General features: G+C 40.6%; 1 non-coding gene across 1 annotated transcript; it reads right to left on the bottom strand.

Moving 5' to 3' along the window:
- Nucleotides 1-13431: 13431 nt before the first annotated feature.
- Nucleotides 13432-13538, bottom strand: LOC145621765 (small nucleolar RNA R71). Its single transcript, XR_014108564.1, has one exon. It is a non-coding gene; the product is annotated as a small nucleolar RNA R71 (small nucleolar RNA).
- Between the last annotated feature and the right edge of the window lie 8378 nt (nucleotides 13539-21916).

The raw sequence follows: 21916 nt of genomic DNA on the forward strand, positions 1-21916 counted from the left end.
ACCACCCGAGAGCAGCGGGTGCGCATCTTTGTGCTGATTCTGCTATCAGGGACGTTTTCCCCTGATCGAGGTAGTAGAGTACTTCTTTACTACCTGCCCGCTGTTCGCGACCTTCACTTGGTCGGGACATATGATTGGGCCAGCATGGCCTATGCGGACTTTCTACTTGGCTTGCGGCGCTCTTGTCGTCACAAGGCCTTGTCTGGAGAGGTAGCCCTTTCCAGCTTTTGGAGGGTCGTAGAGGTACATCTCTCTTCCTTTTTGAGGTTTTTAACTCTAGATTTAGAAGCATAATCTTTACTGATTTTGTCTTTTCATATAGATTTGGTTCTACGAGTATTTCCCGTCTCTTGCACCTGCGAGGCCTTCTCCTCGCGTGCTCCCCATTGCTGCTAGTTGGGGAGGCCGCCGAGGTCCGCCGGAGGTGCTACGCCTTCGAGAGATGATCCTCTCGGTAGGTTTCCGTAACTCATATTTCCTTTTATCATCTTTTGGTGTTAGTGCCTTATTTAGTGATTTTTGCAGGAGCCCAGCCCAGTCTATCGACCTTGGGCTGCTTTTCCTATTCCTGCGCTGGTGGCGCAGTACACAGCTGAGCGTCGTTACTTTTTGGGGACGTACGACGCGGTGGTCTACCTAGGGGAGAGGGTAGCCATCCAGTATTCCTCAGACATTTTTGTTGTTCATGCTCCTCCACCTCGATATATGTTCCACGATGCCTTGCAGCGGGATCGTGCCAGTGGACCTACTCGGGGTACTCCTTGGAGGTCCTACGTTCTCCTCGAGCAGAGCTATGAGGAGGACCTGCTACCGTTGCTAGTGCCGGCTCCTGTCCTTTCAGAGGAGGCAGCGGTATGCTTTCATTCATTTGGTTTATCTTTCTTTAGGTAGCCCCCAAGTATTTTTCTAACTTTTTATTCTTAACAGGCTGGCCCTAGGGAGTTCATTCCTCCGAGGATGTCCATACGCTACCAGGGCATGTATGGGCCGATCGAGGAGCTTATTCCGCCAGCTCTAGAGGGGGAGCAGTTTGTGGAGCGGTCTATTCCTTGTCACCAGACTCGAGTAAGTAACTTCTCATATATTATCTTTATATTTACTTCGTAATTGTTACTGACTTGGTTACTTTGGCAGTTTTCTCGCGAGGTGGTGACGGCTATGGCTAGGTGCATAGACGCCTTTCGCAGCCAGCTTGTGAGGTTGCGGAACCGTGCTACCTGTCGTAGCAACGATGCTGAGGAGGTATTACTTTTGCATTTATCATTTTTGACTTGTTTTTTCATTTGTACTTGCTAACTTTGATTTACTTTTGCAGGGGCAGCCTATTCCTTCTCCACGCACTCGGTCAAGACCCGAGCCTAGGAGAGAGACTACTAGGTCCGACTCGAGGCGTCGCCGGACTACTTCTGGTGGTCGGGGTGGTCGTTCTGAGGCCGCCGCTGTAGAGGACTCGGTGTCATCACCTGAGGATGCTCCGACCGGGCCGACCATTCGAGGTGGGATGGGTGGTGGGACGTACGAGTTTGGCTCGTCGTCGCAGCACCCCTTGCAGCCCCAGCCTCTTTCTGTCGGGTTCCAGGGTGAGGTTAGGTGGCCTGGCCCTGAGTTGCAGTTTGCGCCGCCTGGTGGTTCAGGGGACGATGATGGACATACTCCGCTGAGTAGGACTTTCTTCGATACATTTGGTGTCCCTCGCGACTTGCGACCTCCGGCACCGTAGTTGTACCTGTGTTTTATTTATTTTGACTTTTGTAGGACTTTGTCTATTTTATTTACATGACCTATGTACTAGACACTTGTATATATATGCACTTATTATTTATTAACATTTCATCTCTTGTTTTTATTTATCAATTTTATTGTGCATGTGAGAAAGTGTAATTTCTGCGCAAAATTTCCGTCATTTTTAATATTAGTGGAGGGTACCGACTCTCTCCCCCAAAAAAAAGAAATGAAAAAATGAAGGAAAAAGTATAATTACCAAAAATAAGCCTAAATTTAATTAAGCTTAATAAAATATAATAATAATAATAATAATAATAATAATAATAATAATAATAATAATAATAATAATAATAATAATAATAATAAGATAATAATAATAATAAGGGTGTATGGATAGGAAAGGAAAATAATAATAAGTCAAGTCAAAGTCGAATTCAAGCAAGTAAAAACACGGTTTCCAACGCGTAATAGGTGTCGCTGCGAAGAAAAATACTGGCGCCACGTAATTAAACCTGTCGCCACGCGACAGGGTCTGTCGCCACGCGACAGATTTGTCGTTTGGCGACAGAGTTACTTTTCATATTTCTTACAGGAATTGAATTCTGTCGTGAAAAAACTTATAAATAGCCCCCGAATTCTCTGTTTACTGCATAATTTAACCAGTTTATTAATTGATTAATTAACTAGTAATCATGCCTTTAGCTAAAAGAACCTTTTGTGGGTACATGAATGAGTGGTGTCGTCTTTTAACTTCTAAAGAGAAAAAAGCATTAGATACTTTCCGCATGGGGGGTATGTTTGGAATAAAGGGGGTGAGTCTTGACATGGATTTTATTTACTCTGCCATAGACTATTGGGACATTGATACTCACTGTTTTAGATTTTTTTCATGATGAAATATGCCCTTTACCGGAAGAATTTGGAGCCATTATAGGCTATTATTCCACGGATCTTGCGGTAATGCCTAGAGTAAGTGAATATTATTATAAAGATTTTGAATTCTTTTTTTATCTAAGGGGTATGGCCTTAAAAAATATAGTGCATGGCAATGTAGTTGATTTGACAGAATTTGCACATTATTTTTATGACAATCATAATCCTGAATTTCGTGTCCATAAGAGGAGAGCTTTCCTCTTTTGCATGTTTAACCAATTCCTTTTAGTTAGTGGTAAGGATAACGAAGGCCAAGCAATAATTATATCTGTTATAGAACAAGTTGAATCCGGGAGAAATCCAATGCCGCTAATTGTTGGAGAGACCATGCTATGGTTGGATGCATTAAGAAAAAATCCAAGAGCACCTTTTCGAGGTTCTCCAATTTTATTACAGGTATAAAATAATACTATTCTTAATTACAAAGAACTAAAAATATTTTTACACTGTAATACTAATCAAATGCATATTTTACAGATATGGCTCATGGAGAGGTTAAAATTTATTAATCCTCCTGACGATATACACACATATATTCCAAATTGCATAGTCCGGCGAAAGAAACGATTTTTGAAGATAGGTCGCCGTGAATGGAGCAAGGTGTTTGCTGCGGGTGATTTTACCATAAGCTGGATCATCCCTTGGTGGAGGATTGAGGCGATGGTTGGTTGTAATAACCAAGCATATTGTCGTCTCCCGAGCTTTTCAAGATTGACCTTCTATTTTCCTTGTAGAGTTAGGAGATAATATGGTCTTGCACAAAACATCCCTACAGGAGATCTCCGTCGTCCTTATGAATTTCCTGTGTCACAAGAGGTTGAGCGCTTTGACAAAATTGGAGTGGTAGGCCCTTATGGGAGGTGGTTACCCACAAGGATCCACCTTGTTTGTCAAATAAAGTGAAGCAATGGCTTGATGGAAAATTCCAGAAATCCCAAGTCAAAGTTGAGAAGACCGATGTGAAGAATCGTCTAGGTGACAAAAAGGTCCCTGCTAAGGAACGCCTAGGGGAAAGGAGCGAATTCAAAACTCCTACTATGCCAAGGAAGAAGAGCTCTAAGAAAGACAAAGGGAAAAGGAAGGCTGACTCTACGGAAAAGAAAGTTTGGGTAGAGAAGAAACATGGGGTTTTAGCGGAAGAGGAAACTATCTATACTAAAATAGAGTGTAGATCTTCTAATGGATGTCTCCTAGCAAAGGTTATGGATCAAAAGGAAGAGAATGAGGACAAAAATTGGAAGAGGATCAAGAAAGAGAATAAAGAATAGAGCATTGCTTTTCTTTTGATTTACTAGACAAAGTTAATTTGTTTTAATTTAATTTTTCAGCTTTTATTTCATTAATAATGTAATTTTTTATTAATTAATAAAATTTCAGCTTTTATTTTGATTAATTTTTCAATTAAAGCAATGAAAACAATTACAATATTTATTTTTCGGAGAATTAATTCGAGTACGGAAGTCGAATAAATTTCCAGAATATAGAAAATTTGCCCACATATTCGCAGAAACTTGGCGCTGCTATTTGATTTACTGTCGCTGTCGAATTGGCTCTGTCGCCTGGCGACAGAGGCTATCTTCTGGCGCCAGTCTTGAAATTTTGCAGGCATGTATGTTTTATCTCGGGGATACATAATTTTGAAAATTAAAGTGGCCGCACCCTGTCTGGGTTGCCTACGTATCCTTTGTTTAAGGAATCAGGCCAAACGTAGCTCTCTTGAGTATCTTACTCAAGTACTTATGGGTAGTATTTCTTAAGTTGGTCAAGGTTTGTCATGTTTGAAAATTCATTACCATCCATGTCAGTTAACTTAGCCGCGCCTCCTGACAGGATTGTTTTGACAATATATGGTCCGGACCAATTAGTCCTAAATTTGCCTCTTGGGTCCAAAACATTTTTCCTTAATGCTTTCAATACCAAGTCCCCAACCTTGATATTTCTAGTCTTGACCTTCTTATTGAAATGTCTAGCCATGCGGGTTTGATAGCATTGGGTGTGATGTAGAGCCTCTAGTCGTTTTTCATCGAGTAGAATTAACTCTTCATATCGTGCTCTAGTCCATTCGACTTCATCAAGTTTACTTTCTTACGCAATGCGTAGAGAAGGTATTTCTAACTCTATCGGTCGTACGACATTCATTCCATATACTAGGTTAAACGGCGTATTTCCTGTTGATGTTCAGATTGACGTGCGATAACCCCACAGTGCGAAGTGAAGTTTGTCAGGCTAATCCTTATAATTTTCAATCATTTTTTCAATGATTGTCTTTAAATTTTTATTAGCGGCCTCAACTGCTCCATTTGCTTGAGGTCTATATGGAGAAGAATGATGGTGTTGAATACCATACTTTTGTAGCAATTCTTCACATTCGGCTTGAAAGTGAGTTCCATTGTCACTTATCATTTCATGTGGGACTCCGTATCGACAAATTATGTTTCTTTCGATAAAGAGTGCTACATGTTTGGCAGTGAGTTTAGCATATGATTGTGCTTCCACCCACTTTGTGAAGTAATCTATTGCGACTAAGATGTATTCATGACCTCCTGTTCCGGGAGGTGTGGTCTTTCCAATTATGTCTATTCCCCATGTAGAGAAAGGCCATGGTGAAGTGTAGGTGTAGAGGAGAGATGGTGGGATATGTTGCAAATTTGCATAAATTTGGCATTTGGGGCATCTATTTACATATTGATGACAATCCTTATTCATGGTAGTCCAATAATACCCTTCTCGCATTATCTTTTGGACTAGCATTTTGCCATTAACATGGGTTCCACATATCCCCTCGTGGACTACTCTCATAGCTCTTTGAGCATCCTTTTTGCCTGCACATAATAAAGCTCGACCTTTAGGTACCCTTTTGTGTAGTTCATTTCCTATGAGTACAAACTGGGAAGCTAAAAGTCTTAGTGCTCTTTTTGCTCTTTTGTCAGCATGAGGAGGATATTCTTCTTTGGTGACATAATTTAGTATATCTATGAACCATGGTTCTTCTTCGTGTTCTTCCTCTTGAACCACTTCATCGTCTTCTATAGCTTGAATGTATGCTGGTTTATGCCTTTTTTCTATGGTTAAAGGCATTTGCTCAATTTCCTTAGGAATTCTAACCATTGAGGCTAGTCTTGCCAAGGCATCGGCAAATTGGTTTTCCTCTCTAGGTAGATAAGTGTATTCCACCTTTTCCAACTGATCAGTGAGGGTTTCCAAATATGTTTGGTAAGGAGCTAGGCTTTCACTCCTAACCTTCCATCTCTTTGAGATTTGATTAATGATTAACGAAGAATCTCCAAATATCCGGAGTTTCTTTACTCCTAAGACTAGAGCAGTTTCGAGGCCTACCACGCATGCTTCACATTCGGCTGCGTTGTTGGTGACGTCAAAATCTAACTTAATGGATATAGGAACATGTTCTTCTTTAGGTGATACTAGTAAGACTCCTACGCCGCATCCCTTTTGGTGTGAGGCTCCATCGAAATATAAAGTCCATGTATCATCCTCTGTCATCATTAAACTTTCGTCTGGGAATTCATTTTCTTCCAAGGGTGTCGAATCTTCTATCGAGAAATCTGCTAGAAAATCCGAGACCACTGATCCTTTAATTGCCTTTTGAGGCATAAACCTTATATCGAATTGGGCCAAATTCACTATCCACCTTGAGATACGCCCGTTAAGTGTAGATCTTTCGAAAAGGTATTTAAGGGGATCCATTCGTGAGACTACGTAAATGGTATGTACAAGCATATAATGTCTTAACTTAGTTATGGCCTACACCAATGCGAGGCACAACTTTTCCAATGGTGTATAGCGTGTCTCATACTCAAGCATTTTCTTACTTAGGTAGTAAATAACATTTTCTTTACTTTCTACCTCTTGTGCAAGCATGGCTCCCATTGTCTCCTTGGTGACAGTTAAGTATAACCTTAGAGGTATTCCGGGGAGTGCTGGAGCTAATACGGGAGGATTCGAGAGATAGGCTTTGATGTTTTCAAAGGCTTTTTGGCACTCATTGTCCCATATAATTGGTACATTCTTCTTAAGCTTCTTGAATATCGGTTCGCATATTGTGGTGAGCTTGGATATGAACCTACTTATGTATTGCAACCGGCCAATGAATCCTCGAATTTGCTTTTCGGTTTTGGGCGGTAGCATGGAAATGATTGCTTTGATTTTGGTGGGGTCTATCTCTATTCCTCTAGAGCTTATGACATATCCCAAGAGTTTTCCTGAGGTAACTCCGAAAGCACATTTAGAAGGGTTTAATCTCATGTTGTATTTTCTTAGCCTTTCAAAGAACTTTTTTAAGGCTATTGGGTGTCCTGGGCGGTCTTTTGACTTTACGATCATGTCATCCACATAAACCTCCACTTCTTTATGCATCATGTCATGGAGTAGGGCAGTCGCTGCTCGTTGGTAAGTAGCACCCGCGTTTTTCAACCCGAATGGCATTACCGTGTAGCAGTAAGTACCCCAAGGTGTTATGAACGTCGTTTTTTCCATGTCTTCTTGGCCATGAGGATTTGATTGTATCCCGCGTACCCATCCATAAACGAGAGAAGCGCGTGATTTGCTATATTATCTACCAAAATATCGATGTGTGGTAAAGGGAAGTCGTCCTTTGGACTTGCCTTATTTAGATCTCGATAGTCGACACACATTCGAACTCTACCATCTTTTTTCGGAACCGGGACGACATTGGCGACCCATTCGGGGTATTTGGATACCCTGATAAAACCTGCAGTTATTTGTTTTTGCACTTCTTCTTTTATTTTAAGAGCTACGTCGGGTTTCATTCGACGTAACTTTTGTTTTATAGGTTTCATTCCTGGAATTAATGGTATTGTGTGTTGAGCTATCTCTCTATTAATGCCTGGCATATCTTCGTATGACCAAGCGAATACATCAATAAATTCTTTAAGTAGATTAATTAAATCGGTTCTTTCATCTTTACTTAGTGAGTCCGATTTTAACTTCTCTTTTAATGGTTGGATCTTTTGAGATATCAACCGTTTCTGTATCCTCGATTATTGGTGTCTTGTTTTCCAGTGTTTCCATTGCTTTAATTATTTCTTTGTCACTTTCATCATTAGTTAAGCAATGCTCATCATCTTTAGATAAGGAAAAACAAGAGGAATACGGGGAAGAAGACATATTATTAAATTCAGAAATCATTACATCAAATAAAGAAATGTCCGTTGGGACTTGATTGCTAACTATCCTAGGAGTAGAAATAGAAGGCGAGGGTGCTACAACTAAAGGTTTGGATGACTCGATAGGGGAAGACGCTAACTCAGACTCTGACTCAGACGATTCTTCGAACATTGGCCCTTGTCCTGTAGTTAATGAAATCTTCCTTCCATTTGTAGTGGTTATCTTCACTGTCTTATGCCATCCACGCTCTTGATCTTCTATTGGAGTGATAAATTCCGAGGGATCAAAGCCTTCACTTTGGAGAACCGTTTGAATGAGTGAAGAATCATCTTCCGCGTATCTTGGCTCATTCTTTTCTCTTCCAAAGAGGAGTCCCATGACATTAAAATCAAAGCAAGGGGGTGCTTTCTCCTTATAAATTGGAGTTGGGATCTCGTTTAGGAAGCAACAATCCAAAAAGATCTCAAACCCAGGTTGTCTTATGCCATTTACAACGAAAGGTTCAGGAAATTCATGACAAGGATAATCCTCTCCCTCTCTTATAAATTGTCCATTTAAGGTGAGAGGATATTGATCCATGGGTATCTCCCTCTTTTGTGCACGAGCATTCTTCCGCGCTCTTGATTTTTCCTGGGCCCACTTAAGGTCTTCGCGAGTTTGTTCAAAACCAAGTCCGAAAGTGTCCAATTTAGGGAGGCCAGGTAGTCCCATATGTTTAGCTATTCCTTTCTTCTTCCCTAGAGTCATTCCAGGAAAGTGTCCTTGTTTTCTTAGAATAGCATTAGTTGTCATATTTGAGTGGAGGTCGTAATGAAGAGGGGTCCTTTCATCTTCCTCTATTAAGGAGACCTCTTCGCTAAAGCCCCACAAATCTTCATCATTTTAATCATGTTCCACATTAATTAATGGATTTTCCACTGTTTTGATTCTCATGGATGAAGCATCAATGGTGATTGGAATTCCTCCAACTATGGCTTTTACTTGTTGATGAAGAGATGAAGGGACGGCCTTTAGATCATGAAGCCAAGGGCGTCCCAATAGCAAGTTAAAAGATGCCTTGATATCCACTACTTGGAATGTGGTGGCATGTTCAATTGCACCCGCCGTTATATTCATGGTAATTTTCCCTAGTGCTTGACGGCGTGAGTTATCATAAGCTCTTATCCCTTGAGTTGATGGGGATAAATCCTCATCTCTTATTCCTAACATTCTTGCGGTCCTAAGTGGGCAAACATTAATTGCTGAACCATTATCCACAAGAGTCATAGGAACGTTCATCCTTTTGCATATCAGTGTGAGATTTAGAGTTTTATTGTGTTTGTCACCTTTCGGTGGTAAATCCTTATCCGAAAAGGTGACCAAGTTGATTGGACTTGGGAGATGACTCGTGAGGAAGTTAGCAAGTCCCTCAGGAGTAGTGTCCGAATCTATGCCTACTTTAGCCAAGGCATCCATGACTGCGACTCTATGCTCTCGGGATGTGGCTAAGAGCTTCCATACGTTCATTTCAACCGTTGTCTTTTTTAGTTGTTTGACAACATCGTTGTCTTCTATGATAGGCACAGGAATTTGTTGGATAGTAGGTATAGGTTGTGTTGAAATGGGAGGTTGTATTCTCCCAGACCTGGTGAGGACATCTATGGGAAAATCTTCCTCGTCCCAAATGTCACTTACTAGGTATATTGTTAATAGGGGAGTTTCTTCAATATCCTTAAGGTAAACGTCCTCCTCATCACTGTCCCACACTCCATTAATTGTAGCATCTTGTGGAAGTTGAACCAATTTCTTTTCATCAATCAAACGTTAAACCAAGTCTTTGAACTTGAAACAGTGCTCTATTGTATGTCCCCCTGATTGATGGTATGAACAATAGTATTTGTCCATCTTTTTTAGTGACTCAAATGGTCTCGGTTCGAGAGGTTGAACTTTACCATTCTCGGAGAGCATTTTGAACATATTGGCGTACGACGTCCCAATTGGAGTATAACCTTTATTATTTTTCCTGGGAGTGTCAATCACTTGGAGAGAAAAAGGTTTCTTTTGCTTGGGTGTAGGTCTATTTTTGAGTAACTCATTTTTCTCTCTTATGGCCTCATAAGTTTGTGATAGCAACTTGTACATCTCTGACAATATTGATGTTAACGCCAAAACCTCTTGCTTAGTCGCAGGTTCTTGGCCATGAGATTCGAGAGCATCTTCAAAGATTTCTTCTTCAATGGTCTCGATAGGCTCTATGAGGCTAGATGGATCCACTTGATTTTCTTCGTCAGAAATAGTCAAGGAATCCGACAGCGGTGCGGTGTTGATACTTGGCTTCTTGCTTGCAGGGGGCAATGGGAGCTTGTTACTATCGATCAAGTCTTGAATAGCTTCCTTTAGCCTCCAACAATTTTCCGTAGGATGGCCCCTTCCTTGGTGATATTTGCAATGTGCATTTGGGTTCCAGCTAGCCGTTCTCCTTTCGACAGGTGGGTCCCCAAATGGTCCAATGGGAGTTATAAGACCTTTTGCATGTAAGCGGTCAAATGCGGTGTCATAACTCATACCAATAGGAGTATAGTTCTTCCTAAATGGTTTCCTTTATCCTTGATTGTTATTCATTGCTAGGACTTCATTTAGATTAAAGGTGCTAACATAGTTTGAGTGGGTGGATTTGGATGAAGAAGGATTGTCGTTCTTCTTATTTTTCCAGCCACTATTTGAGTTATTATTAGCAGCTTTTTGTTTAGTGAGGTCATCTTCAATATTAATACCAATATCATAGACGGCCTTAAAGGTATTTAAATTGCTTTGGTACCTAAGGTGTTTAGAATATTTTTCTTGGAGGTTCTTAATGAACATCCTGACAGATTCTTTCTCACTAGGTACTTCAACCATTTTTGAAGTAGTTTCCCTCCATTTATTAAAGAAGGAGGTGAAACCTTCATTTTCTTTTTGCTTTAGCATTTCTAACTCTCTATGATCGGTTTCAATTTGTATATTGCATTTATACCTTTCAATGAAAGCACTTACAATAGATTCCCAACTAGAGGTCTTTTCTTTATCAAGTGAAAAGTACCACTGTTGACATACAGCTTCTAAAGATAATGAAAATACAGAGTGAAATGCTTTTCTATCTATCCCGTTAATGTTCATTATAGTTTCAAAAGCTCTTAAATGAAAATAAGGGTTATCCATAGCCTTAAATTTAGGGATGTCATTGGGATTGAACTTCTGTGGGAGAAGGTCCTTATCCACCGAGACCCCTTGGGAGCTAATCTCTTGGAATCTAAAGTCGTTGGACAGCTTGCCCAAGCTTTCCTATATTAGGTCCATTTGTTTCTGTTTTTCAGGATTACTTATTTGCAGCGATAAGTTTTGTAACATCTCAGCCAAGTTGGCTACCTGTCCCTTGACCTCATTAAGTTCTTCTTGACTAGCCATTGCCTTCTTATCTGTCCTTTTCCTACCAATTGGTTTGTTAAAAAGTAAAACTTGAACAAAAGTGTTGTCCTTGATTAAACGCCTGATGTGTTCATTATATATATATATTTATCCCCGTCCCTTGGTCGTAATTAGTAGTGTTTTTGGCTCCTACGAGCCACTTTTATTACTAATTTGTGTTTTCCAGTGCTTTGGTAGTTTTGCTTGAGTTTTGTAGGAATTTAAGTACTTGGAGCATTTTCCCGGGTTTTTTGAGGAGCATCTACAAGTATTAGAAGACCGCGATCACGTCGATAGCCCAAGACCGATCGGAGGTATCGACCAGTGACTAAGGGCTCAGTTTGATGGCACTTGGGCCGAGTTCGGAGGCCCAAAGGTAGTAATTCGGAGGCCCAAAGGCCTTGCCCAAGCCACAAGGCTTCGCCCGGAGGCGCACCCGGCCGGGCGGGGCGGATCAGTGTTTGAGGAAGCCCGTGCCCGGAGACGCGCCCGGCCGGGCGCGAGAAGACTGCTGAGGAAAGAAAAGGCGGGCCCGGTCGGGCGAGCCATTGCCCGACCGGGCGCGAGTGTTGCTTAGGAAGTTTAGTTTTCCGATTAGTTTTGTTTAGCGGAGATTCTCTTGCTTAGTATTAATGTGTTATTATTAGGCAAGATTAGATACTTCTTCTCACTTCTCTTACTCTAGATTTTAATTCTTTCTCTCTCTACTTAGACTTTCTCTCTCTAGACTTTTATTTTCTCTTGTTCCAAAAACTCCATTGTAATTCCGCCGTCTTGGTACGATTTCTCTCGTAATTAATCTCAGTATTTTATTCATTCAATTTCTTCATGTCTTGTTTAATTATTATGTTTTGCTTAGTTTTAATTATGTCTGAGTAGTTTTCCTTCTAGGGTTATGGGGATCTAATAAATAATATGAAGGGGTAATTTTATGATTGTTGATTATTAATGCTTAATTGATTTCCTATTGATTGTTTAAATGCTATGCAATTAGATTTGGCCAGGTTTAATTGTATGAGTTTAGCAATATTGATTCGAGATTCGAGAGAAGAGAATTGATGTTTAGGCTTAGTTTCAATAGGCAGATTAATTTATAAATGGTTAGGTCGAGATTCGAGAGATGAGGTTTAATACCGGTGAATTAATTCTGTGATTGTAATACGTAGCGAAAGCTCTTTAGAATCTGATTAATTAATGCATTGATGATTGATTATTGTGTTTTGCCCTGGAATATTGTTTATTAGTGAACATATGCCCTAAGCCTTTTAATATTTGATTTCTTCCCTAATTATTCTCCTTACTCATAATCTTCGTAGTATAGTTTATATTCACAAACAAATATTGGCTACTTTAATAATTTAGACTATATTAATTAATTAGGAGTAGAAAGACTTCTTTCCCTGTGGATTCGACCCTACTTCCCTATCTGCATAAGCTAGTGGACTTAGGTAATTATTTTTGATTAGGTGATACGACTTTAGCCTGTCAAAATTTGGCGCCGTTGCCGGGGAGACGGTTTTATTTTTATTTCTAATTGTTTTTTTTTTTTGTAGTCTAGATTATTTTTCTTTTGCCTCAAAGGACATTAGTTCTTTGAGGTAGTTCTAATATCTGTCTTTTTAGTTATTTGTTTATGCCAGGTGTTCCAGATCAGGTTACATTCCATTCGATCCTGAGATCGAACGCTCGTTTCATAGACAGAAGAATTTTTATAGGCAGATCCTGGCAGGTTCTGGGAGTAACAATATTCCTAGTAATCCATTACCTAATTCTAGTGATTCGGAGGACTCTTCTGATTCAGAACTAGAGATGCGTACACCACCACCACCTCCACCTCGCAAGCTTAGCGATTATTCGCAGCCATCCCTGACGGATTTTCCACATCTTTCTCCTAAACCTTATCTCGAGGGAGTCCAGTTCGAGATCAAGCCCCAGTTCATAACGATGATAGAAAGAAAGCAATTCAGTGGAGCTAAGGGTGAAGATCCTAATCTTCACATTGCAGATTTATGTCAATATTGCAATACTATTAGGCAGAATGGGGTAACGCAAGATCAAATCAGGGAGATTCTTTTTCCCTTTTCTTTATGTGGAAAAGCTAAATTATGGTTTAATGGTTTGAATAGAGCTGCACTTGGTATTACTAACTGGGAGACTCTTGCTTTAAATTTTTATAATAAATATTACCCTGCAGAGAAAACAGCTTTATTGAGAAGTGCCATCCAGAATTTTGCCCAGGAGACAGATGAAGCATTATATGAAGCTTGGGAAAGATTCAAGGATCTGCAGAGGGAGTGTCCCCACCACAATTTGGCAAAGTGGCAGTTGATTCAAGCTTTTTACAATGGTTTAGGAAATGCATCTAGGACAATTTTAGACTCCGCAGCTAGCGGTAGATTTATGAATTTAAATGTTGATGATGCAGGTCAGGTTATTGAAGATATGGCGATCCATAATTCCCAATATGGGAATACTAGAGGTTATGCTAATAAGGGCAAGCATCATGTTGATTCAGTAACCCTTATGCAAGCTCAGCTTACTTCTATTTGCCATAAACTAGATAGCCTTACTACTAACAATCCTAATTCTGTTGCTATTGTTTCTGCTGTTTCTAATAATGCTAATGATGCTTTCTGTGAAAATTGTGGAAGTGTAGGTCATTATGAACAAGATTGCAGGAGTTCAATGGAGCAAGTTAATGCTTTCCAAACTTACAAGAAAAATAACCCATATTGCAATTCTTACAATTTTGGCTACCGGAACCATCCCTACCTATCTTACCGTAGCACTAATGTTCAAAATCCTCCACCTCCACAACAACCACAACAAGCACCCCCTCCACTGCAGAAATATTACCACCCTCATGCCAACCAGAAACCCCCATCACAAGCCCCTACTACATCTTCTGACCCTGCTTTATCAGAAATTAGGGCAATGCTAACCAGTATGCAAAAACATATGGAGAGTAGAGACCAACAAATTGACTCTATTATAGCCCATAATAAAGTCATGGACACCCAAATAGCCCAATTGTCCTCTACCCTTCAATCTCGCCAGCAGGGAGCTTTACCAGCGCAGGGAATTCAACCTACGGATCATGCTAATGCAATCACCCTAAGGAGTGGTTCACACTACGATGGGCCCCAAATGCCCAAAGAGGATGAACCTGATTCAATTAATATTGCTAATCCTGATTCCGTTGTACCAATCTCCCCTGCAGGGCTGCGGGGTAAAATTCCTGATACTAATATTTCTGATTATTCATTGCAGGGTACAACCATAGGGAAGGATGCACCCCAGGGGAAGAGTAGGGAAGCACCACCAGTTATCAAATTACCATTCCCTAATCGCCAACTAAAGACTAAGTTGGACAAGCAGTTTGGTAAGTTTCTGGAGGTTGTTAAAAATTTGCAGGTAACGGTCCCCTTTATTGAACTTATTACACAGGTTCCTGCATATGCTAAATTTATGAAAGATATTTTGACTAGGAAGAGGGCCTTTAATGAAGTAGAAACTGTAGCTTTCACTGAGGAGTGTAGTGCATTGTTACAAAATAAATCTCCTCCTAAATTAAAGTATCCTGGTAGTTTTTCTATCCCTTGTCATATTGGTAATGTCTTCAAGGATAAAGCATTATGTGATTTGGGTGCTTCTGTTAGTGTAATGCCATCGTCTATTTGTTCTAAATTGAATATGGGTGAATTAAAAATTACTAATATTACTTCGCAAATGGCAGACCGTTCTGTTAAATATCCCCTAGGTATTTTAGAGGACGTCCCTGTTAGAGTTGGTAAATTTTTCATCCCTGTTGATTTTGTTTTTTTAGACATGGCTGAGGATACACAAATACCCATTATATTAGGTAGGCCTTTTCTCCATACTGCAGGAGCCATTATAGATGTTAAAAATGGTAAACTAACCCTATCTGTTCGTGATGATAATATTACTTTTAATTTAGGGAAGGTTTTAAAAGGTCATATGTTTGAAGAAAATTGTTGTTTGATCGATGTTATTGATATAATGGATGATATTTGTGATGATAGCTTGACACAGATTCTTGCAAGGGATCCCTTGGAAGAAATACTTTGTGGAAATTTGTCTGCATGTGATGTGAGTATCTGGAGTAAGGAGGTGGATATTATTGAGAAAGCTCTTGCTATAGAAGAACTTGAAGATAAAGAGAACAAGAAGGTAGTAAAATTAGTTCAGGAATCGAAACCTGCAGAGGTAAAGAAACCTGAACTAAAACCTCTCCCTTCTCATTTAAAATATGTTTTTCTTGATGAGCAGGAAATGCACCCTGTGATCATTAGTACTGCACTTGATGACCCACAAACTTCCCAACTTTTAGAGGTTCTCAGAACCCACAAAAGGGCAATAGGGTACAGTATTGATGATCTCAAGGGTATAAGCCCAGATTTTTGTATGCACAGGATACACTTAGAGGACAACTACAAGCCCTGCATTCAACCCTAGAGGAGGTTGAATCCCAACATGCAAGAGGTAGTCAAGAAAGAGGTCATGAAATTACTTGATGCAGGTATTATCTATCCTATTTCTGACTCTAAATGGGTAAGTCCTGTTCAGGTGGTTCCTAAGAAGGGTGGGATGACTGTGGTTAAAAATGAAAAAAATGAATTAATTCCCACTAGAACTGTTACAGGGTGGCGTATGTGCATTGATTATCGTAGATTAAATGTCGCCACTAAAAAGGACCATTTCCCTCTCCCCTTTATTGATCAAATGCTTGAGAGGTTAGCTAATCATAATTTCTTTTGCTATTTGGATGGGTATTCGGGATTTTTCCAAATTCCGATCCACCCTGAGGATCAGGAAAAGACTACATTTACATGCCCTTATGGCACTTTTGCATATCGTAGAATGCCTTTTGGTTTATGTAATGCACCTGCTACTTTTCAACGTTGCATGATGAGCATATTTTCTGATTTCATAGAGTCTATCATGGAAGTCTTTATGGACGATTTTAGTGTCTATGGTTCCTCATTTGATTCATGCCTAATTAATTTAGCTAAAATCCTGAAAAGATGTGAAGAATGCAACTTGGTCTTAAATTGGGAGAAGTGTCACTTTATGGTGACATAGGGAGTAGTCCTGGGTCATATTGTATCTGATAAGGGCATACAGGTAGACAAGGCAAAAATTTCAGTGATTGAGCAATTACCTCCCCCAGTTAATGTTAAGGGAGTTAGGAGTTTCTTAGGTCATGCGGGGTTTTATCGCCGTTTTATCAAAGATTTTTCTAAAATTGCTAAACCACTGACAAGTGTCTTGAGTCTTTCAACAGGATTAAGTAGGCTTTGATATCGGCACCCATCATATGTGCACTCGATTGGGATCTTCCATTCGAGAACATGTGTGATGCAAGCGACTTTGCTCTAGGAGCCGTGCTTGGACAAAGGAAGGACAAAGTTTTACATGCTATCTACTATGCAAGTAAAACTTTGGATGAGGCTCAAGTTAACTATGCCACCACGGAGAAGGAGTTTTTAGCTGTTATTTATGCTTTAGAAAAATTTAGATCATATCTAGTTGGTTCTAAAGTTATTGTTTTTACTGACCATGCAGCTCTAAAGTACTTGATAGCCAAACCTGAATTAAAGCCTAGGCTACTCCGGTGGGTTCTCTTGCTCCAGGATTTCAACATTGAAATAAGGGACAAAAAGGGTGCAGAGAACGTAGTGGCAGATCACTTGTCACGAATCAGGTATGATGAGGGTAAGGATTTTCTTCCTATAGATGATTCATTCTCTGATGACAACCTATATGCAGTTGTAGAGCAACACCCCTGGTATGCTGATTTTGCAAATTATTTAGTGGGAGGTACACTACCTCTTGACTTGTCCTACCAACAAAAATATAAATTCCTTTATGATGTTAAACATTATTTTTGGGATGATCCTTTTTGTTTCGTGAGTGTGCAGATGGATTATTTCGCAGGTGTGTCCCCGAATGGGAGGTACATGGTATTCTCACTAGCTGTCATACTTCACCTTATGGAGGACATCATGGTCCCTCTAAAACAGTGGCCAAGATAAATGAGTCGGGATTTTATTGGCCCACCATGTTCAAGGATGCTAACATTTTTGTGCAGGCTTGTGACTCTTGCCAGAGGACTGGCAACATCTCGCGGCGGCATGAGATGCCTCAAACTGGGATTTTGGAAGTTGAAATTTTTGATGTTTGGGGTGTTGATTACATGGGACCGTTCCCTTCTTCTAGAGGGAACCGTTATATACTCGTCACCGTAGATTATGTATCCAAGTGGGTAGAAGCCATTGCCACTCCTACCAATGATGCCAAGGTGGTCCATAGGCTTTTCAAGAAGACTATTTTTCGTAGATTTGGAGTGCCTAGAGCCATAATCAGTGACGGAGGATCCCACTTTCATGAGCGGAAGTTAGATACCCTCCTAAAGAAGTATGGCGTTTACCATAGGACAGGGTTAGCCTACCATCCCCAAACTAGTGGCCAAGTCGAAGTGTCTAATCGCGAGATTAAGGTCATCTTAGAGAAGGTGGTAGAAAAATCTAGGAAAGATTGCAGTGATAAGTTGGATGACACCCTTTGGGCATATAGAACCGCATTTAAGACCCCTATAGGTACCACTCCCTATAGACTTGTGTATGGTAAAGCATGTCATCTTCCGGTGGAGTTAGAGTACAAGGCATATTGGGCTATCAAGGAGCTCAATTTGGATGCTAAGCTAGCAGGAGAAACGAGGCTTCTACAACTTAACCAGCTTGATGAGTTTAGGTTGATGGCCTATGATAGTGCGCGAGTCTACAAGGAGAAGACTAAGAGATGGCACGACAAGATGATCCTTCCGAGAGAATTCAAAGAGGGTGATAAGGTGTTGTTGTTCAACTCTAGGCTTAAACTGTTCCCAGGAAAGTTGAAGTCAAGGTGGTCGGGTCCTTTCACTGTAAAAAGGGCCAACAAGTTCGGTTCTGTAGAGTTGTTTGATGAGCATGGTAATGAGTTCAAGGTAAATGGTCAGAGGCTTAAGATATATCATGAAGGGGCTACAATTGGTGCAGTTGAACTACTACACCTGACTAGTTCCAGTTCACCTTGAGAATACTATGGTAAGAAGGTCGTGCGGGACCTAGATAAACCAGCGCTTTTATTTTTGTTTTTCTTCTTTTTCTTATGAGAGGAGAGAGGAGGGAATTTAATGAGTTTTATGAGTTTTTGGTACAGATTAGAGGAAAAGAGTTAGCGAAAATTTGAAGAAAGTTAGGTCGACTAACTTTGCTCTTGGGCTCGGCCAGGCGAAGCTTCGCCCGACCGGGCGCGAGAGTTGTGTTGGAAAAAGCTTGAAATTGGCCCGACCGGGCAAAGGTACGCCCGGCCGGGCGCGAGACTTGACGTGTACGGTCTTTTATATGGCCCGACCGGGCGGCGTGACGCCCAACCGAGCGCGAGAATAAGGTCCAGGAAGCTTTGAAGATCGCCTGATCGGGTAAAGTGGCGCCCGACCGGGCGCGACATCAGAACCAGGGAGACCCTTTAGATCGCCCGACCGGGCCCCATACCGCCCGGCCGGGCGCGACAAATCCTCCCCCCACCCGTCTTCTTTCTTTTCTTTCCTTCTTCCTCCTTTCTTCTTTCTTTCTTCTTCCTTTCTCACTTTCCTCCATACTTTATCTCTCTAAAACTCAATCTCTCTAACTTCTCTCTAAGATTTCTCCTCCATTTCTCATCCAAATCCAAAACTTTTTACATATTTGTACTCCTCTCTTCATCCTCTACATTCCTATATCAAAAATTTAATTTTTGACCACCACTCCTAATGGCGGCTAAAAGAGCGAGGAACTTACTTGGGGGAAGCTCGAGCGGCTCTTCTCAACAATATGATCCATCCTTGCAACCCCCTCAATGGCCGACAATCAAGATCGCAACACCGGAGCAACGAGAAAAGCTTGAGGTACTCTACGCACGCGAGGTAATCCCTTCACGGTGGTTACACCGCCCCACTTTAGAAGCTTTAGGTATTTATGGCTTTGTTAGGAGATTTTTGAATGATATTGGTATGCGTAAATTTGTAGATATGCATTATTCGACATACCGTGAATTAACTTGTGAATTCTTATCTTCTCTTGTTATTCAAAGTCATAAAAGTGGACCAAAATTAATTTTTAGGCTTAATAATAGAAACATCACTCTTTCTTTTGTGGAATTCTGTAAATTATTTGAACTGGAACCTGACTTGGATAGGCAATGGAATGCCGAGTTTAAAATGGATGATGTTTATTTTTCTTTGACTGGTATTCCTCATGTGTCTGCACAACATGCTAGTGCTAGGCCCATCCACCACCCCGTCCCTAAAATGTGGCAAAGATTTGCCGGTGTCTGTTTCCTAGGTAGGAACGAACCCCACAACTGTCAGACCAATGAATTAGCTGTAATTGGCCATTATATGTTTGGGTTCGGGAAATTGAACATAGCTCGATATATCATCCACCACCTAGGTAGGCACGCTACGGCCAGCAACCAGGTCACTACCCCTATCCGTCTTGGTGGCATTATCAATAGGATAGCCATCAAGAAGGCCGACTTTGTAGAGAGTGGACCCCACCGCATGACTAACATAGGACCCGACACCTACATTACCTCTAGGTACCTTGAGGAGCTAGGGTGGTTGAGGGTAGACGGGAGCCAGGTCACCCATTGGTACATTAGGACAGGGACTGAACAACCCCTACCAATTTTTCCTTTGCCCAACCCCGACCTGACCGTCTTTCCCCCAGGGCAAGAGTCTTACACTTATGCCCTGTTAGTTGCACATGCTAGGGGCCAGGATCCACAGCAGGCCCAGGCCCAGCCACAGCCTGTAGTTGAGCCTATTCTAAAGCCACCTTCACCACCCCGACAGTCCTATTCCGTCCCTCACGGTGACTCTGACCCAGTTTGGGACTTGAAGAGTATAGGTCAGGCCATAGGTCGCATAGAGCAAAACCAGACCGAGTTTAGACAGATGATTGGTTCTATCGACCATAGGCTAGGCTACCTAGAGAGGAACCAGGGTAGGGGACTCTACCCCATTTATGATGATTATGCTCGTCGGGGCAACATTCCCGACGATGCTGTTTACCCAGACTGGTTCCAGCCCCCACCTCAGGGATACGATAGGGATCCCACTGCCCATGGTATTTACACAGACTATTCTTCGTTCCATGGGTACGGCCAGGACATACCTTTTGGGGGACCGGCGGGGGGAGTTTTCATGCTAACTATTTTGGTGGTAGCTCCTTTGGTGCAGATGGTGCAGGTTCTAGTGGTGGAGCAGGTGGGTCCACACGGATGGACCAGGATGAGGATGAGTAGCCAGCTGGGCTAGCTTCGAGCCAATGAGGACATTGTCTGATCTTGGCTTGGGGGAGATTTTTGGATTTGGTATATATTTCTTCTTCCTTTTTCTTTATTTTTGTTTTTTTTTCATGTGTTTTGTTAGTTTAGATTTATTGCTTTTTAGATTAGTTTATTGCTTTCCTTATTTGAAAAATACAAAAAAATTGAAAAATTAAAAAAATAAAAAAATACGAACCAATGAACTGTAAATCATGCTTCCCTGTGCCCCATACTTGAGAAAAATTGTTTTGATTCTTGGTATTTGATTTTAAGCATTGTGGATTTGTTGATCATGATTTGAAGTTTAATTACTTGGATTCCTAAACTTGCGTCAATTTTGTCCAACTACTTGTGAATATAGTGCTTGACTAGTTGATTTGGTTAGGAATGTGTGATTAGTTCCTGGTATGTGAATGAATTTGAGTATTGGTTTGCAACGATGAGTAGTGTTTCATAACTCACTATTATGCACATGTGGAGGACGAAGGCATTTGTTCTTTTAGGTAGCCTTCAGATTTATTTAGATACATTTGTTCCCTTCTTGCTACCCATGTTGTTGCTTGTGCCCTTTTATTGTTTTTAGCCACATTACAAGCCACGTTTGCCCCATTGGTTACTAGTCCCAAGCTTTGCTTGGGGGAGCTATTAGTGAGTGAGGTGAGGGAGTTTGTAGTGTGCACATTATTTGCACAATTTGGGTGGGTTTGAGAAGTTATTTGTTCTTGATCATATTTTTGTTTTGATGAGTTTATTGTGTATATATTTGAAAAGAAATAAAAGTGTGATGGAAAAAGAAAAAAAAGAAGTTCAAGAAAAAAAGTGAGAAAATAAAAGAAAGTGAACTTCTAGAAAAAAAAGAAAAAGAGCAAAAGGAAAAAAAAAAGTGTTTCATGTTGAAATTATCTAAGTGAAGGTTTATCAAAAGAAAAGAAAGAAAAAATTGAGTTTCATAGTAAATATTTGAGCTTGAGTTTAGAGTTTGTTTATTCACTCTAGTTTATATTATCATATTTTTATGAGTGAAATTTTGTAAGTATTGGGTTGGTTTTTATGATTGGAGTATATTTGGTGGATTTGAGTTGGAGTTAGTTTTGTTGGAGATGTGTATGATCATTAAATTTGGTCATGGGTTTATTAGCATATGGCTCCCTTTTAGCAAGGCTTTTCTCTCACATATTCCCAAATTTATCCTACCTTTTCACCCTAGCCTTACATTACAAGCTTTAAAAGACCTTTTGACCTTGTGCATAGAGTTGTGTAAATGTGAAAGTGTTGTTTATCAATGCAAGTTATGACTTGACATATTCCGAGTTGACTA

Source organism: Chenopodium album, chromosome 27, assembly GCF_948465745.1.
Source record: "Chenopodium album chromosome 27, dcCheAlbu1.1, whole genome shotgun sequence".
Classification (NCBI taxonomy): domain Eukaryota; kingdom Viridiplantae; phylum Streptophyta; class Magnoliopsida; order Caryophyllales; family Amaranthaceae; genus Chenopodium; species Chenopodium album.